This window comes from Mustela lutreola, chromosome X, assembly GCF_030435805.1.
Source record: "Mustela lutreola isolate mMusLut2 chromosome X, mMusLut2.pri, whole genome shotgun sequence".
Taxonomy (NCBI): Eukaryota; Metazoa; Chordata; class Mammalia; order Carnivora; family Mustelidae; genus Mustela; species Mustela lutreola.
This window is the reverse complement of record NC_081308.1, coordinates 35296798-35308462: the sequence shown is the minus strand read 5'-3', so window position 1 is coordinate 35308462 and position 11665 is coordinate 35296798. Positions and strand designations below refer to the sequence as shown.

Sequence of the window (11665 nt, the reverse complement as noted above, 5' to 3'; positions counted from 1 at the left end):
CTGTGTTATCAGGGTAAACTTACCAAGTATGTCCCCCAGTTTCTGAACAATGGTACTGCCAGGCCTGGACATTGGCAGGGAAGGGAAAGATCAAAGGGAAGCCAGGTTGGGGGCCCAGATTTTTCCTTTGGGTGAAAACGTGGAGAGAATGCCTGGCCTTCTTGGGGAGCCGGGGGAAATGGATCACATTGTGGGGAACCGGATAGAGTGGTAGGCCTTTGGAGGCAATGCTGTTGAGACACCTGGCTGTTGGTATCAGAAAGAAGGTGTGTTGGGGCGCCTGGCTGGCTCAGTTGGTAGAGCATGGGACTCTGGATCTCGAGGTCGTGGGTTTGAGCCCCATCTTGGGCCGAGAGCTTACCTTAAACCAAAAAGAAAGAAGGTGTGTGCTTTCTTGTAGTTCCTTTGGCCAACTTTTTGCCATTGCAGTCTGTAATGTGATGTCCCAAAGGGGTCCCTCGGACCTGGACCTGGCCTCCACTGCTCGAATCAGCCTGTCTTGGAAAAGTGCCGTGCCACCACCTCCCCCCTCTTTGGCCACACCCTCCACGTGTGATCTGGGCCTGAGGGCCTCAGACATCCCGGCTCTTTCTGCAGCCTAGCCTCCTTCACTCCCAGGAGGATTTGTTTTCCTCCTAAAGAAATTCCTCACTGAGCTATCACAGTAGGCTGGCCAGACCTGTTCCCATTTCTGGTGACATTCTCCAGGCTTTTGCTTAGTCCTTTATGCGCCATTCCCAGAGCAGCTGCGGGCGGAAGTGAAAGAATGCTTGGCTGAATTTTTGTAGGTCTTTCTAGTCTGTTCTGGGGCTGATCTAGCCCTACAGGCTTAGGCAGGCCTTTTCCCCTCTCTGTGCCCTGGTGTGGGGAGAAATGATTTCAAAGGTCCTCTTCAGCTCAGACTTTCTGACAATTTGTTTGACAAGGCTGAAAGTGAACTGAGATTCTAACCCTCAAGACTGGATATAAGAAGACAGTTTTTGGTTGATTGGGAGGTTTTGGTGTTTATGGGTTCTTTGGCAGCTCCCCAGAACCACTGTGGTAGACAGTTTTAGCTTTGCCTGTCCAACATTTGGTTCCCCTTCTAGATCCAGAACCCACACTGTGTTTGGGGAAACCATTCCTTTCTGATTTTAGCTTGCAGGTCTGACATCCTCTCCTGGCTGCAGAAGTGGGATGAATGGGGCATTTGAACCTGTCCCCTCACCCCACTCTGGCCACACTGATCAGTTCAGAGGTTGGTAGGTGACCTGAGTGTGATCCAGAGAGACCATTTCAGAACTTGCTGTTTCTAGTGGAAAAGAGAATCACACTTTCTACTGGGGTTACTGAAAAGATAGGCTGTAAGCCTGGGCTGGCTGGCTGCCTGAGAATGGAACCAGTAAAGGCAAAGAAGAGCCAGGTGACAGACACAGCATTGTTTGAGCCCCTGGATCCCACTGAACCTGAAGTGGCCCTGCCCTCGGAAATTTCAGTTTTACGTGACAATAAATTCCTTTTTTTTTTTTTTTTTTTTTCCTGAGATCACTTTGACCTGGGTTTTCTGTCACTTGATTTGCCTGCCACCGTGGGGAAACCTGGAGGTCACTACCCCCAGACAGGTTCCCAGAAGTTAAATCCAGGTGGTAGAGAGCCAGGATGGGAACCCAGATCACTCCTTCCACCGTGCTTGGCTCATTGAGCTTTGTTATCATTTGAGTTTTCTTTCTCTGGCCTCTAGATGTTTCCAAGGACCGATCCAGAAGTAAACTTAGTATGCTGGGGCATCTTCATCATGGTTGGTGTGGGGGGAGAATGTTTGCTTTTCTTTCTGGCCGGGACTGTTTAGGATTTCATGCTTTACTCTCAAACCCCTCCTAAGCTGTCCTCCCAAGATTAACTTCCTTTCGTTTGGTTTTCTGTTTTGTTTTCTTGCCCTCATTCCAAGGACATTTTCTTGACTCCCATCCATTCCTTTAATCTGATCTTCTATATTCTGCTTTAAAGACACTTCCCAGGCCGGGGTCTGGAGACAGTGCCTAGCACATAGTTGTAAGTGCCTGGTAATTGTTAGTTTGTTGTGTGAATTATATCCCTTCTTTCGCCTTGTCCACCAGACATCGATACTTTGTCTCCCTTCTTTTGAGCAGCTTCTAGGACCTCAAGTCTTTCTTGAAACCTTATCAATATCTGAGAAAGGGGTGGCCATCTTCCCTGGCTCTGGCCTAGATAAACTACTGTGGCCCCCTTACTCACCATCCCTAACCCCCCCTCCCCCGCAGCACGGGCCAGCCCTGTCTTCAGTGTAAAATACCAAGAGGCCTGGAACAGGAGATAAGAGACTTGGTATCAGGCAAATACCCTAGCTAGTCTCACTCACACCCATTCCAACTCCCTTCTGCTTTCTCATTCTCTACCACGGAGGCTAGATAGTGAAATTCTCAAATTGCTAGGCTCCCTTGGTGGCCATATGATTCAGTTCTGACCAATGAGAGTTAAGCAGCAGTCTCTGGGAAGGGTTACTCTTCCCAAATAGGTAAAACCTGGAACTGAGAAGACCTTTATTCCTTGTCTTTTTTTGTTTGTTTGTTTGTTTGTTTCCCTGCTGGAATACAGAGGCTGTGCCTGGAGGTGCAGCAGCCATCCTGGGATCATGAGGATGAACCCCACAAACAGTGGACAGCAGTGCAGGAAAATAGAGGTCTGTGTTAACTGAAGTAGATAACCTAGCCCTGGTCTGTGTGTTTCTCTGGACTTCTCATAGAGGAGAAAAATCAACCCCTTACTCAAGCCACTGTTCGTGGGATTTCTTTCTTTCTTTCTTTTTTTAATGTAGGCTCCACACCCAATGTAGAACTTGAACTCACAACCCTGAGATCAAGAGTTGCACGCTGTAGGGACTGAGTCATCCAGGCACCCCAGGATTTCTGTTGCTTGTAGCATTCTTAACTTGATACGCCTGGGCTCTGTTCCAGCTCTGCTCTGACTCACAGTGTGGTCCTGCATGAATGACTTCACCTCTCTGGGCCTTGCTTTCCTCACGTGTAGCATGAATATTTGTGAGTACGCATGCTTTAGTAGATTTTGCTTTCCCCCTTGTCTCTTCCTGTGTTGGCCTTATCATCCAACACTTGCCACCCAGTCTCCTGACTTCCCGAAGGACCTCTCCTTCTACATTTCACACACCACCCTCCGATTAACCTCAAATCTAGGACGTCTGCCTTGTTACGCTTGAAAATTGCTGATGGTTCTTCTTACCCACAAAATAGAGCCCTGTGTCCCTTTTTCTTTATTCCCTACAGATATCAAGGGGTGGATATATTTTGTGATAACTAAGATCTGATGTCATTGGCCTAAAACAGAGCACTGATCCACTGAATAAGAGTGATTCTAGAAGAGATATAAAATGCTGTGATAACCAAATCCCTGACAAACCAAAATCACCAAGTAGCACAGAAAGGTCTAATTCTTTAACAAATGCCACGAGTACAACTTATTGGTATAGAGGACTAACTTGGATTTGTATTTGCATCTTCTACCAGACCCTATCCTCCCCTGCCCCCCCTCCCCAATTCTGGGTGAGTTAGACTTAACTATACAAACATGCAGAGGGGGCACCTCGATGTCTCAGTCGGCTAAGGGTCTGACTCTTGATTTCAGCTAAGGTCATGATCTTGGGTTTATTGAGATTCTGTGCTCTGTGGAGAGTCTGGTTGAGGTTATCTTTCCCTCTCCCTCTGCCCCTCCCCCCACTCACACTCATGGTCTCAGGCTCACACTCATGCTCTCTCTCTATAAATAAATAAACAAGCAATATCTTAAAAAAAAAAACCAACAACAAACAAACAAACAAACAAACAAAAAAAACCCAAAGCAGAAATACATCAACAACAGCAAGCACAGAACTGGAAGAAAATAAGTGTCTATTTCTCCCGTATATCTGTAAGAGGGTCCGGTGGACTTTGTAGGAAATGACAAGGACATTGACATAAGAATAAGGAAGAGTGGGAGCCTGGGTGGCTCAGCTGGTTAAGCGACTACCTTCAGCTCAGGTCATGATCCTGGAGTTCCAGGATCGAGTCCCACATCGGGTTCCCAGCTCCATGGGGAGTCTGCTTCTCCCTCTGACCTTCTCCCCTCTCATGCTTTCTCTCTCAGATAAATAAATAAAATCTTTAAGAAAAAAAGAATAAGGAAGAGTATCACACGGTAAAAGTGTGGGTTTATTTTAGGGGTTCTGCATTCACCGCTGTGGATCCGTCCTCCGGCCCCTCCTTCAGTATGACACTGTCTTGATTATTGTAGCTCTGAGTGATCTTTTCTATCAGATGGAGTGAGAATACTGAGTTTTTTGACCATGAGCTGACTCAGTTTACACGCCCGCCCCCACCCCAACCCCGGGCTGGTCTGATCTGTGCAGTGTCCCTCACACCCTCCACAGGCACACTTGAACTCATTGTCGCCTGCCTGGAATGACAGGCTGCAGCTGGCATCAGAGACCAGGTCTTCCTTTCAGATTAATCTCCGTTTCTTCCTTTTCTGGGAGACCTTCCCGCATTCCCACTGCTTCTTTCTCCCTGGAATCTTAAAAGTGAGGGTGTCTTCTCTCTTGACTTCCCTGCCCTCTGGCTCTGCGTCATTCACTTAGACTTTCGCATGTTATGCCTTTTATGTACCTGCCTTCCCAAGTGTCTCTGTTGCCTTCTCGAAGATGGCTTTCAGGTACCCGCCATCCAGTATGTGGTATACAGCAGGCGCTTAGCAAATGACTTGCCAGACCAAAAGAACAAACCAGACGCCGCTGCTACTTCAGGAAGGTGTGTGTGTGTGTGTGTGTGTGTGTGTGTGTGTGTGGTCATAGGTGGGCAGAGGTGTCCTCCGTAACTCTTTACCTGCTGGTGCTTGCAAGCTGGTTTGCAAGGACGTCTCCGCCACCGTGGTGGTGCAAAGCCAAGTGTTCTGTATTTACAAGTTGATCGAGGCTCTACATGTAGACCTAGCCTGGAACGGACGTAATAACTGTTGCCACCCCCAGCTGCATCACCAACGCCCCATCTCTCATCCTAGAGTCCCCTGTTGAAGCACCAACTGCGAGCCGGAGGCTTGTCCTCATGGCCGCGGCTGGGGGTCGGGAGTCCAGGCCAGAACAAGGAAGCGCATTTAAGACCTCTCTCTGTACCCTGTTGACTTCTATTCCATTGACTGAAGCCAGCATTAGCAAGACTGGGGAGTCTACTCTGCCCCTGCGGGGGGTGGGGGAGTGGGGGGTGGGGGCTGGAGTGGGGGGCGGGGGCTGGAGTGGAGGAGGGAGGAGGGAGCATTTGCTGAGCAATGACACGGCACAGATGCAGAGACTGGGGGGGTCTGGCTCCAAAGGCTCTGGAGTCAGAGGGGCAGGACTGGCCTGTGTGGGACGGTCCGAGCAGATCTGGGAGGAAGCCAAACTCGGTCAGAGCTCACATGGGCCCCTTAGTCGGGAGGAGCTGGGAGCTGGGATCAGAACCCGCCATGCCTCATTCATGGTTTGCGTGTGCTATGCTCCCAGTAACACAGCACATGGCTCTGAAGTAAATACAGTCTCGGGTGGAAGCCGGGCTCAGCCAGGTCCAGTTGAGGACGTGCAATCTGTGGCAGACATGGCCAGTCAGTTGCCCCACTCCGTGATTTCTCGGTCATTCCGCTGTTCATCTTAGTGGGGAATAATCTTGATTGCCATTTCCTTAGTATGAAATATTAGACTGGGGGAAGGCAGAACCTTTGGAAAGAAATGACAGTGAAGCTTCTGGAGTGGGGAGAGTTTTCTCGCAGGTGTCTGGTGTTTTGAGTCCTTCAAAAGCCAGAAGACAGAGAGAGAAAAGCCAGGGATCTTCTTGGCATGAGGGGGGAACGGCTGAGGTTTTCCTGGAATGTTTCTAGATTCTTCTTACTGCTTCTCCTGGGAACAGAGTCTGGAGGGGAGCCAATGTGTTCCCGCATCTCAGAGTCCGTGCGGTGCAAGGGAGAGACTTGGCCCTCTAACAGCTGATGACGACACCCCCACACCCTCCTTTGCTTCCCCAGTCAACTCATTCCAGGCTTGCTCCCAAAGGTCGATGGAGTCGGGACTCACCAGCGGAGGAGAACCAATTATACACATCTCTCAACTCTGCAGTCGGCAATGTCAAGTCGAGAGCTTGAAATTGGGCTCCGGTGGGAGTATTTACACCACAGAAATGGGCAAACACTACTGACAGGCTTTCTCCTCCCCCGGAGCCCATTGTTAAATGTTTATCAGAACATTGCGGCTGCTGAGGGATGCGTCCGTGCGTGCCGTCAGGTCCTTAGAAGCATCTTTCTTGGAGTTTCTTGCAAGTCTACTGTTCTGCTTGTAAAGACAGAATGAGACTTTGTGAGCAGAGTGGGGTGGATATGGGAGAACCAAGGGGTGTGTGTGTGTGTAGGAATGAAGGTGTTATACTATCCCATGTTTGTTCAGCACCCCCTCCCTTTTTAAAAGATTTTATTTACTTGAGAGAGAGTGAGAGAGAGAGAGAGCATGCATGAGAGAGAGCACAAGCAGGGCCAGGGGCAGAAGGAGAGGGAGAAGTAGGTTCCTTGCGGTTCAGGGAGCCCAGTGCGGAGTTGGATCCCAGGACCCCAGGATCATGATCTGAGCCCAAGGCAGATGCTTAACCACTGACGTACCCAGGTGCCCCTGTTCAGATCTTTAAAAAAAAAAAAAAAAAAAAAGTATTTCTTTATTTGAGAAAGAGACAGAGAGAACATGAGTGGGGGTAGGAACAGAGGGACAAACAGTCTCCCCATTGAGCAGGGAGCCCGCATCGGGACTCGATCCCAGGACCCTGAGACCATGACCCAAGCAGAAATCAGACCTTAACCGACTGAGCCCCCCAGGTGCCCCCACCTCTTGATATAGAAAAGAAGCCTTCAAACACTTCATTTTTAAATTCAGCACGCCCTGGGTGAGGCTGGGGGCCGCTCCCTGGACAAGGGACCAGTAGAAGGCTGGGGATGGCGGGAGTGACTGGATCTGCAGGGGGCTGTCCCTATCTGTCCTTTCCCATGGAGTGCACGATTGTCATTCACCTCCTGAAAAGGTTATAAATCTACGCAGTGTTGAAAAGCTCCAGAATGAATGAAATGGAATTAGAGGTGTACCACGTGAGAGGGCTCTGTGGGCTGACCCCCCTTCACCTCAGGTTTGGGGCTTTGCCAACACGACGAGAGCTCCAGGAACTCACTGAATGAAGGAGTGAGGGGCTGGAGGTGCAAATAGTCTTGCATGCCTCTGTTCTCCTGTATTTTCACTCAGCGAAGCTTTCTGGGTCCCCCAAGCTGTGCGGGTGGACTGTGCTCCCATGACTCTGTAGGTCCCCCCGCGGGGGCAGCCTTGCCCAGGTTATGGCTTGTGGCCTCACCTACGTGGTCCGTGGTCCATGGTTCGAGGGCAGGGTCTGGGTCCTCAACTCCCCGATCCCCTGCTCTGCCCTCAAGAAGCCCATCGTTAATTCCAGCGGGAGCTGCCGCCGCCACCCCCATCTCTCCATTGGCATGATGTTGGCAATCTCTTACGGAGGAAGGAATAATTTTGTCTCCTGTCACGTAGCAAAATCAAAGCGTTTGGCAAGCACGAAGCCTGGGAGGCCTTTACTGCCACACGTATAATTAGAACTTTGGGCTAAACCTATCCCCGAAGAGCAAAACATTACATTTTAAGGCACATGCTTTTGGATTTATTTATTTTTACTTTTTTTTTTTCTTCCAAAAAAGCTGTTCCCTTCATTCCCTCGGATGACATCACGGCTGAACACAGCACACAGTTCTGCACCACTTTGAAGGGGAAATATTTTGCATGCCGTCTCTCACGTCAAACCCTTCTGAACCAGACCTTCCCTGGGAGCCCGGGATGGGCCTTTTCCTTCAGGTGCAAGGATCATTACAAGGCAAGCATTCTTAAACCGGGTGTGCTCCCAGCCCAGCATTTCCACATATGGATATTAATTTATGTGATCACTTGAATACAAACGCTCAGCTGTCTCCATAAGTTATAGAAGCAATCATCCCAGGGAGCATCGGAGACACCGAGAGTCAATTCCTGGGTAATAATTTCATATTCGAGCCAAGGATGCCAAATCACGGCCCCTTTGGATAAAATGTGAGCCTGTAGAAACACTCCCCTCCCCCTTTTTATTATTGTGCATTTTATTTCTCCATAAAATACGTTTATGCCCTGGAAAAACAAACCAGCCCAGGGGGCCAGAATGACAGTGTGATGCTGGGGGTGCCAGCTCGGGGCTGCTCAAAGCTTCTGACTCAGCCACTAACAGGCACCGGGATGAGAGAATGCTCTCCTGGGCCCGAACCTTGAGGGGCATCCATCCTTGGAATAGAAATCACCTAGCCTTGGGACGGAAAGAGGTCATCCAGCCCCAGTTCCCATCTTGGTGGGAAGCCTCTAGTCCTCTTTTTTTTTTTTTTTAAAGATTTATTTATTTATTTATTTGAGAAAAGGAGGGATCGAGGGAAAGGGAGAGGGAGAGACTCTCAAGCAGGATTCACATGGAGCCTGGAGCCCGACACAGGGCTCGATCTCATGACACTGAGATCATGATCTGAGCTAAAACCAAGAGTTGAGCGCTTAACCCACTGAGCCACCCAGACGCCCTGCCTCTATTCCTCTTCAAAAAAAAAAAAAAAAAAGTAACGAAACAACAGCTTTATTGAGATATAATTCACATACCATACAATCTCCCCATTTAAACTGTACAATTCAGTGATTTTTAGTACATTCGCACAGGAGTGTGACCATCATCACTTTTTATCATGCCCGAAAGAAACCTCATATCCATTAGCAGTCACTCCTCATCTCCCTCCAACCACTCTCCAGTCCCAGGCAACCACTCATCTACTTTCTGTTGCTAAAGGTTTGCCTGTTCTGGAGATTTTGTAGACACAAAAGCCGGCAGCGTATGTCTTTTGTGACTGGCTCCCTTCACTCAGTACAATGTTTCCAGGGTCTATCCCTGTGCCCGCATAACACTCCACTATGTGGATTCACCACATTTGGTCTCTCCGCTCATCTTTTGGTGGACCTTTGGGTTGTTTCCACCTTTTGACTGTGGCGAATAGTGCTGCTCTGAACATTTGTGGATGTAAGTTTTCATTTCTCTCGGGCATATACCTAGCGTGTGTTTTCATTTCTGTTGGGTGTATACCTAGGAGCAGGATTGTTGGGTCATATGGTAACTGTATGTTTAACTTTACTGAGAAACTGCTAGACTCTTTTCCACAGTGGTTGTACCATCTATATCCCCACCAGCAGTGTATGTGGGTTCCAATTCCCTTTTTTAAATTTTATAAATTGTGGTGAAGTACATATAACATAACATTTGCCATTTTATCTATATTTTTTAAAGATTTTACTTATTTATTTGACAGAGAGACAGTGATCACAAGTAGGCAGAGAGGCAGGCAGAGAGAGAGAGGGATGTGGGGCTCAATCCTAGGACCCTGAGATCACAATCTGAGCTGAAGGCAGATGCTCAACCAACTGAGCCACCTAGGTGCACCTCCTGGCCGTAACTTTTATTCTATTTTATATCTCTATGAATTTACCTGTTCTAGGGTTCCAGTTGCTTTTCTAGTTTTCCCAACAGATGTTTGTCTGGATTCTGCTTGAATACCCCAGTGACAGAGGGCTCACTCCTTTGCCAGGCAGCCTATTTGGTATTAGAAACATCTGCTGGGAAGTCTTTTATAATTGCTGCCTCTGGATATAAGACATGTCAGACAAGCTGACCGCCCCCCCCCCCCCCCAAGAGAAGCTGTAAGGGAAAACTCCCCTCCTTTTCCAAACAAAACTGAGGGCTTCTAGGGTCTAGTTCTGGAAAGACAGTCTCTTAGCGGGATAAGGAGTGAACAGCTCTGACCTTGGGCTCCCCTTGGGTCCCAAGCTTGGCATCTCTTGAGACCTCTAAGCACTAAGGGAGGGGGGATCCAAAGGGACATTGACACAGAATACACAAAACATAAAAACAGTCTAGTTTACCAAGTACAGAAGTACATGGTCACACCCATCCTCGCAGAGGCTGCCCCTTCCAGCACTGTCCTAAGCCACAAGGTTGCTTGGGATAGTCCGCAGGCTCTCTCCCTTCGTCTTCGCTAGTCTTTCTTTCTGAAGATCCTGCTAGACCTGACATGTGGCACCTCTCGGATGATTCTGTACGTCTCTTCTCTCTTACGGTTTCTGTCTCTTTCATTGTGCTCTGGGATCTGGAAGAATTTCTTGATCTTTTTTTTTTTTTTTCTTTCAGGCTGTCAATCGATTTCTTTCACTCTGTCCCCATATTTTAAATTTCTACGGGTCCTTATTTTCTCTCATGGTTAGTGGCTCGGTCTTGTTTTGTGGATGCCATGGCTTCTAACATCTGAGTGTAAAGATTTCCCTTCTCCTCCTCCTCCCCGCCCCCTGCCTTCCCCTGCCTTGCTCATCCTTCTGTAAATTCTCCAGTTTACCAAATCATCAGTTTCCACCAGGATCAATCTCCCTGTTGTTCTTTTCTTTCTCTTCGATGTTAAGGCTTTCTTTAGATGAACAGCTGGGGATGGTGTCTCTTCCTGGGCAGCAGGAAGAACATGGACCAGAAGCGTTGCCTTGCATGGGTGGGGATTGGTGGTTGGTGGACTCCATTTAGGTGAGCCTTTGGGGCACTGAGGTCTCCCAGATGATGGGTCGTTGGGGGGCTTTCTCCCAAGCCCAGTTATGTGCCCACAAGCCACTCCAGTTCTCCTCAGACAGCATGTTCCATTTCTTCAGAAGAGGGTCTCTCCCGCTTTGGCATGAACTCCAGTGTCAACTTGAAGAAACCAAGACTCATGGCTCACGGCTCTCTTACTCCCCGAGGTGGGGATGGTGGTGTTGGTGCCGGGGCGGGGGAGGGGTGAGGTGGGCAGCCGGTCTGCTTGCAGACCCTCAGTCAATCCTGTTTCCAGCCCCAGTTCCCATTCCTGCCCTGGGTGGGGGCAGGGGGTGCGCAGTCTCAGCCCAGAGTCTCTTCTTTGTGCTTCTCCGCCTGGGAGGATTCCAGCCGCGGTTCTTTCTGCTCTGTGTCACCTGTCACCACCCTTCCTTCTGCTCTCTGTCTCCCAGAAGGGTGTTGAAATCCCTCATCTGGCGACACCCTGCCCGCCCCCCTTCCTTATTGTGGGTTTATACCTTTTTTGTTCTTTCATGATTATAGTAAAGGGAGTTTGGGGGGGGAGAAAAATACATGTGCTCTGAGTATGTAAAACAGATCATCTGGGCAAAGCGCTCTGCAGAGTAGCTGCTCGACAAATGTTAGCTCCTCTGAAAATGATCACCTGCTGTGGTCGTATCCTGGGGTGTGTGGGGAGAGGTATGAGGGTCAGGGGGACAGTGGCGTTCTCTGTCAGGGCGAGCGGATAGGGAGCGAGGCTGTGGCCTCTCTCCGAGAATCTTCCGTGGCTTCTAGCTATAGTTTTTCCTCTTAAAAATTTATTATTTAAAATTGATTTTTAATTGCATTAATAATAAATGAGTACGAGCCTTTGTAAAAAACATAAAGCCTTGAAATAGCCTTCTGCCAATTCCATTTCGCTGCCTCCTCTGGTCTCGGCTCGGGTCTGGGAAGCAGGCCCCCGACACACAGCTTGGAGGGCCAGCCCT

At 49.0% G+C, this 11665-nt stretch overlaps 1 non-coding gene across 1 annotated transcript; it reads left to right on the top strand.

The window, feature by feature from the left end:
- Window positions 1-278: 278 nt before the first annotated feature.
- On the top strand, window positions 279-351 carry TRNAQ-CUG (transfer RNA glutamine (anticodon CUG)). The gene has a single exon. It is a non-coding gene; the product is annotated as a tRNA-Gln (tRNA).
- The last annotated feature ends 11314 nt before the right edge of the window (window positions 352-11665 follow it).